Genomic DNA, 8,239 nt, shown 5'->3' with positions numbered 1-8,239 from the left:
TGCTTTCAGAAAGTCTTACTTCCTGCTTGCCAATTGGCTCCTCTCTGGCAGCGATAACCAGTGATATCTGCCTAACAATGCAGTGGGTGGTACAGGGGGTGAGGGAGGGGTGCCTGTCTCTTCAGTACAATGGCTGCTTCTATTCCGGAACCCCCAGCGAAAGTTGATCTGACCATGGAACAAGGATCAAAATTAGAAAATTAACACTGACAAGGTACTACTAACAAATCTATAGATCCAATTCCGTTTTCCCCAGTTACTCCACTAATGCTCTTTTTCATTACTTCACTAATGTTGCACGATTCAGTCTAGCATTCCATATTGCCTTTAGGTGTCATGCTCCTTCGTTTCCTCTAATCTGGGAGAATTTCTCAGCTTTTCTTTGTCTTTCGTGACGTTAACATTTTTTAAGAGTCCTGGGCACTTATTTTATAGAAGACTCCTCAATTTGAGTTTCTCTGGCATTTTCTCACGATCAGATTGAGGTTATGCCACAAGAGCCATGTGCCTTTCTCAGTGCATAACTTTGGGCACTTGGTTAAGATAGTATCCTCTAGGTTTCTCCAATGTAAGGTTATTATTTTTCCCATTGTGATTAATAAGTATCTTGTGGGGAGGTACTTTGAGAGTTGGCAAACATCTTGTTTCTCATTACATTTTCACCCATTGATTTTAACGTTCATTGATAATTCACTCCCACAATGGTTATTACGGTGGTGTTTGTCTAAAGGTGATTTGCTATTTCAATAATTCTTTCTACATTTAAGAATTGGAATTTGCTGTAAGGAAGAGCTGTTTCTTTCCTGTGATTTATTTGGCTATTCAGTTATTTATTTATGTCAGTGTGAACCATAGCTATTTCGTTTACTCTGCAACTTATAATTCATTACTATTATTTATTTTGTTAGTCACGTGCCCCAGATTTGGCCATTGGGAAACTCCTTCAAATCAACTCCTATAATTCTTGTGATATATGTCTCCATCATTTTTTGAGCATTTCTTTACTTCCTGGCACTACAAGATGTTCCAGATTCTTCTTGTGTTTTCCCTGCCCAGTTCTAGAATCAACCACTTTACCGATGAACCCTAGTTCCTCTCCTTGAAGGAAGATATTTAGACACCATGATTTGGTCTCTAGGTGGGATCATTGCCGCCAGGGTGTTTTTGTTTTTAGATCCTTTCAGTGGACAAGGCTAGAGAATATACATAACTATATTCTCACATACACCTATACACATCTGTATTTATTTCTAGATCCTTCAATCTGTATATATACTACAAATCATGAATTCATTCTGATAACCTCAGATTCCAGCCCCACACCAACCGGATTCATTCTAGCTTTCCTTTCCCCTTATTAGTAATTTCTTTCTCCAACGGTGAGAAATGTGCTCTTGTTATTCAAATGTATTTACGTGTTTGCTCAGTCCAAGCATGTACATAAAATAGTTTCACAACCGCTACCATGCCCCTTTGAAAATTCAGCAACTAAGTGCATATTATTTGCATACAGTTCTTTTTGTATTTAGCCTTATCCAAAAAAATACTACTTTCTAAAGTTATTCAGGTTAGTTCTTTTCTTTGCCACAGCATGGTTATGTTGTTCATTGGTAGTGCAGTTAGGTTCATTGGTTACTATTTGTATTTTACTTTGGGTTCTTCCCTCACCCTGTTTGGTGTTAACTATCTTTTTATTTCTAGGGCATGTGAAACTTTACCATGGTTCTCAGAATCAGAGCTATACAGAAAGGTACACTTACTCTCCCCCTCATCTCTTCTACCCCTCTTCCAATTCCCATCCACCCTTGTAGATAATCCATCTCATTAGTTTCTGGTTTATTCTCCCTGTATTTCAATTGCATAAATGATCCCCTCCCTAATCTTGATGGCAAATGGACAAATATCGTAGCCAACGCTTAAAAGGACATACCATTGAAGAGTACACATTTCTCGAGGTGGAAGGTGTGGGTCAGTTCAACAGGTAAGCTACTTAGAGCAGAAGAGGTGCTAGGCAAGGGTGAGGAAACTCTAGGATGGGTGGTAGGGGAGGCAGGTGATGAACACTGATGTAGCTTTGAGGTCATCTGCAGCATTAGGAACTGTAAGTCATCTACTAGCTCTCTTCTGGAAAATTCTTCCAGAAAATGAGACCATCCAGAATCCTAGAGAAGCTATTCACAGGTGAGATTAATGTATTATTAGTAATAAGTGGATTCATGCCATGCAAGAGGTGGACAATAGCAGGAGTCATGGTGAACTCCCAGGTTTCAGGTTCCCCATTCAAGACAGAGACACTCATTCCCCCGGCTGTGTTTTCTAAAGCCTCCTAAGTACCTGGCAGAGTGTTATGTACATAAAACAGAACCTTCCCTTTCTATAAGAAGAGAGTAAAACAGACAAGACAATAGCAGAAGGCACAAGAGTGTGCATGTTACTATTACATCATATGCCACCGAGAAGAAAAAGGAGGGCCAGCAAGAACTTGAACGGCCAGCACAGTTGAGACGTGGCCTTGGGCCTTGAGGGGTGGGGAGGATTTGGACACATGGGACTGGGAAGGAAGGGCCCACTGGGTGGGAACCAAGATTAGGGGGCATTTCTAGCTCTCCTCCATCATTTTCCACTTCCCTTCCCCTTTGTTCTCTGCCCGAGACACACTCTGACCTCATAATCTGTTCTGGCTGCTGCACCTTTGGTTTCACCTATAGTTTAGCCAAGAGAAATCCACAATTTTTTGAAAGGAAATGTACTATTCTGGCTCTCAAGTTTGTCTAGGCCCTCCCATGTATAGGTTCATTTGGGTCTTTTTAACAGTAATAGAATAAATCTCCAACCTCCATCACCAAGATTTCTTAGCCAGCTCCCGGAACCCCACCATCAACATCTCCTATCATCAAAGTCTCTTGAAGACAGGCCCTTGAGCACAGCCTCTGCTTCAGCCTCTTCTTTGCAGAGTTGATCCCACAGGCCAAGGGGCCTGAGTCCTGACCTTTACAAGAGCACAAATTCTAGAGGCATCAAAGTAGCTCCACTGGGCTGAAGAAATGGGGTCATTCATAGAGGTGGGGGGAAATGTTCCTCTCTTCATAAGGACTGTGAAATAGTGCTCGCCTCTCCAAATCCCAGATTTCCCCCCAGAAACCTTTGCAAAGAAAAAGGAAATGACAAATCCCGCCTTCCTCTTCCAGCCAAAACCTTGAGATTTGTGTGCATGGATGGATGCTACTGGCTCCACCCACCAAGCCCAGGCAAATCTGAATCCCAGTTTAGGATCACACAGGAACTGATTATTACTACAGGAATCTAAAAGAAAAGTAAAATGAAAACGGAAGAAACAATGACAAAGACCTAGCAGCGGACACAGATTCCTGATTCTAAGCCAAGGAATATGGCCTACAAGCCCACCTAGCCCGGCTTGTGCTTCCTCGACCTTATTCTTGTCTGTTGAGCACCAGCCCCCTGCCTCCCCAGCACCAGCACCTTGCTCTGTAGGATGGCCAGCACTGGCACAGAGTGGGGACTCTTAATCACTAGAGACAGATGAGAAAGAGGGAGGAACGAGTCAATGAGGGCAACCGCATCCCTCTGTCTGGTGGCTTCTCAGCTCAGCCTTGTGGCTTCCAGTGATCCACCTGGCATCTGGACCTTAGCGTGGGGATGGGGCTTCCTCGCTAGCCCAAAGATGGCTCCCAAGGCTTCAGCATGATCTCGCAGACCCCAGGTGGTCTCCCTCCACCTTGTCTTCCCTCTTTCCCACTTTCCTCCTCTCCTGGAGGAGCTCCTATAATTCTGTTGCCCCTCTGGTTCCATTTCTCTGTACGTCTTGGGTTTGCCAAGCAAAAGCACAGTCACCATTAGTGGTCAAGGTAAGAAGTGGGGCTCAAGGATCTTCCACTGAGCTCAACTTCTTACCCATTTGGCTGAAGTCTGGGCTTAATCTGATGTTAATGTTTTCAAGTGTCCTGTTTTATGTTAATATTAATGCTGTAGTGTACCACAAATGCTTTTTTAAAAATCTAAATATTTTTTTAGGATAATTTCAGATTTAAAAATATTGAGAAGATAGGACTGAGATTTCCCATTTACTCTGAAGCCAGTTTCCCCTATGATTAACATCTTACATGAGTTTTTGTTATAACGAACCAAGTTTGGCAAGTCAGCAAATAAATAAAGTACATACTTATTGGGATTTCCTTAATTTTTATCCAGTAGCCCTTTTTGGTTGCAGGATTCCATCTGGGATATCATGTTACATTTAGTTGTCATGTCTCCTTAGGATTCTCCAGACGTCCTCTGACTTTCCTTGTTTTTTTTTTTTTTTTTAATTTTTTTTTAACGTTTATTTATTTTTGAGACAGAGAGAGACAGAGCATGAACAGGGGAGGAGCAGAGAGAGACAGAGACACAGAATCTGAAACAGGCTCCAGGCTCTGAGCTGTCAGCCCAGAGCCCGACGTGGGGCTTGAACTCACGGACCCTGAGATCATGAGCCAAAGTCAGACGCTTAACCGACCAAGCCACCCAGGTGCCCCTGACTTTCCTTGTTTTTTGTGATGTTGGCAGTTTTGAGGAGTATTGCTCAGGTATTCTGTGGAATGCCCTTCTGTTGGAATTTGTCTGGTGTTTTTCTCACGGTTAGACTGAGGTTGTGAGGTCTGGGGAGGAAAATCGAAGAGGTCAAGTGCCTTCTTCACCTCATTATACCAACAGAGCTTACGACCATTGATGTTGACCTTGGTCACCTGGCTGTAGTAGTGATTGTCGGTTTTCTCCACTGTAAAGTTCCTCTTTATTTTTCCCTTTCACGCTCTACTTTCCAGAAAGAAGTCGCTGTGTGTAGCCCACTTAAGGTGTCGGGAGTTACACTCCACCATCTATGGGTGGAGTATTTCTGTAAACTATATGGAATTCTTCTGCATGGGAGATTTGTCTCTTCTTTGACATTTATTTGCTCAATCACTTATTTATATCAACATAGATATTTATTTTATACTTTGGATTATAATCCAATACCACGTCATTTATTTTGCCACTCAAATTGGCATTGGGTCTCGTTGGGCACTGGGGCCTCTTTCATTTGGCTCCTGTGACCTTTGACATACTATTGTGGAGTCAATGTTTGTGCCCTTCCCCATGCAAATGTTGGAGCCCTGCAGATGTGATGGCATTTAGAAATTAGGAGAATTCCAAGGAGGCTCCATACTCAGTGCAGAGCCCAATGCAGGGCTTGATCCCATGACCATGAGATTGTGACCTGAGCTGAAACCAAGAGATGGCCACTCAACCGAATGAACCCAGGTGCCCCCGGCAGATGACATTCTTAAATGCACAAGTGACATATCTTAACTCACACGATAATGAAATCTGACATGTGGTAAAGTGCTTTATAATGGACATTCATACTATGTACTTACTAACTGTTCAAGTTTAAATTATGTCAGATTTTTCTCTTTTATGAACTGGGCCGTTTATGAAAGTTAGGATGTCCTAAGACAACCATTCGGCATCTTGGCTGAATTAGCGCTTCCAAAGGTAAAATTAGAGGTGCAAATTTTGCCCTCAAGGATAGGGAGCATATCACATGGGAAAGAACGTAGCAGTCAGCCTGAGTGACTAAGGCTCCATCAGAGTGACCACAGTTTGATCTGCCATTTGAAGTGGATATTGATGGATTTGTCTGCTCAGCGCTCCTTTTCCCCAAAGGAAGTGCCTCTTCCACTCCCTCCAGAGCCATCATGTTAGTACATCGTGACCTGTTCCTGGCCATTTGATTATTCCAGGGATAAGCACTAGACCCAGCTGGGCCAATTCCAGAGTCCTTACTTAAGACTTTTGTAACAGGAACTTAAAAAGAGAGTTGGCTTTATTTTAGTGACCAAAACTGTGGACATTGAGGCTGTCAGCGATCAGGTGAAGAAAGCTGGTGTGCAAGCAGGAAGAATAATAAAACCAACAGGCACACACACACACACACACACACGCGCGCGCGCAGAGAGAAAGACAGAGACAGAAATGAAGACATTTGATTATTTGAGTTCTTGATTCTCATATGGCATGGGTATTTCATGAAGTATGTCCTCAAATCTTTAACCAAGTCCTTCTTTATGCTCAGGCTAGTCAGGGATGGTTTTCAGTTACTTTCAATCAAAAGAGCCCTTACCAATGCAGAATGATTGACAATCACTGTCATATTATTGTTAATATACCATGATAAATATCTACTGAGATGCAACCCGGTGACATTGTTTCAATATTCAAAATACAGATATGACCCAGATCTCCTATCAAAGACGGTTAATTTTATATATTATTTTTCAGAAAGTTTCCAAACATAAATCTATGATAAGTACTTAAGTATTATCATAACTACTTAAGACACATTTTCGATAAATGCTAAAGTTTACATAGCAAACTTTTATTGATCTGGCTTTCTAAACAATAAGAGATTTGAAATTATTAAAATTGTCCTCACTCTACTTTATGGAAACTAATGAACTAAGATGTGGTAACTAAGGAAAAAAACATTCTAAAAAACACCTTTTGGGATACACTATAGGGTCAACATCAGCACCTTTGATAGTATGTGTATGTCAGTGACTGAATCATCAAAACTGTATTAAGCACAGCTTGACCTTGTTTTGAACTGTATTTTAGTGTACTATAATTCTACACTGTAACTTGATAATTCATCATGGTAATAATAGCTACCGTGTACCAGACAGGCACTGTTCTAGGGGCCAAACACATATTAACTTTTTAACCCCCCCACAGCAATCTTATTGGGTAGATACTGTTGTTATGCCCATTTACAGGTGATGGAGAGGTTACATAATTTACCCAAGGTCACACAACCATTAAGAGGGTAAGCACAGGGCAGACCTGTCAGGTAACTAAGATAGTTAATCACAGTCGCTCTCAGGTAAATAGCATAATCAACTAACAAGACATCCTACTTCTAAGGTCCTTTAGAGGAGATTTTAATGTACTACTTGCTTACAAATTCTTTGGATTTGTAGACTACGACTTGGGTATCAGTGAGGCAGAGCTCTGTGCAGGAGATCTTTTGTTATGAGAGCTTAGGGCTCTGGGACTTGGAAGAAAGCCCCACGGTGGATCTCAAGCCAGAGACAGCCTCCACCAGGCTCTGTTCGTTTCCTCACGGTGAGAGCAAATCTTTCCAAGGCCTTCCATCTCTCCTAGGGTAGAAATCAGAACCTTTCCTGGGCCACAGGCTTTATCAATCTCACCAGTCTCCACTGGGACACTGTGCGTCAGCCACTCTGGCCTCACACTTCTCCCATCATAAAACCTTTAGAGAAGACATTCCCTCTGATTGGCCCGCCCTCTTCATCCACACCCCACAGCCAAATCCAACTCGTCTTTCAGGCCTTCCCTGCCCCACAGACCACATTTGGTTCCTTTCTTTTGATCTCACAGCATCTTATTTATGAAAATAGCAACAGAAAAATTGTGTAAGTACTGAATGTCTGTCTCCTTGGCTGTAAGGGTGAACTTCATGTAGGCAAGGGCTATGTTTTGCTTGTTCGTTGCTGAATCCCCATCACTTAGCCCACAGCTTAGCACGTAGTTGGCACCAAATAAATACTTGTAAACTAAGGAGACTTTCCAGCCACCACCTGAAGAGGAAATAAATATGAGAGTCTCCTTGGCATTGACTCGACCTGCTCTGCTGAGTGTGGAAGAAGGCCTGCCCAGAGAATGCTAGAGCGGCTTGGCAGAGTGGTTAGCAAGCCACAGGAAAATGAGTATATCTATAAAAAAATTTTTCCCTGTATAACTTGCGATTAACAAATGGTGAGGGTAAAAATTATGATTTTTGTGAGCAATAAAACAATCCAGTTTTCATAGTGCTAACATCTCAATCAAAGACATTTCAAATCAGAACACTGAGGGTCAAAGTAAAAGAAACCGTGGTTTTGGTGATACTGTGTCTTGCCTACCGAGTATGGTTCTATGGTTATCGCTGTTCACTCTTAGTTGTAGCACTTTTTATGTTTTATCTTTATGTTTTTTTTTTTCAAAGGTTTTATCATCTCTTTAACTGATTCCTCGAAACAATCTTGTGCGGAGAGCCGGTGCCACGGCCTGGGCGATGAAGAAATGTTTCCTCTTTCAAAGACTCTTATTTTTTGGACGATAAGAATTGCTAAAGAGGAAGCAATCAAACCTATCGCGCTGGCTCTGCCCTCCGCCCAGCGCGCTGCTTCCTGGTTTTAAA

Source organism: Panthera tigris, chromosome E2, assembly GCF_018350195.1.
Source record: "Panthera tigris isolate Pti1 chromosome E2, P.tigris_Pti1_mat1.1, whole genome shotgun sequence".
NCBI classification, from domain to species: Eukaryota; Metazoa; Chordata; class Mammalia; order Carnivora; family Felidae; genus Panthera; species Panthera tigris.
The sequence above is the reverse complement of the archived record's forward strand: the minus strand, read 5'-3'. Positions refer to the sequence as shown.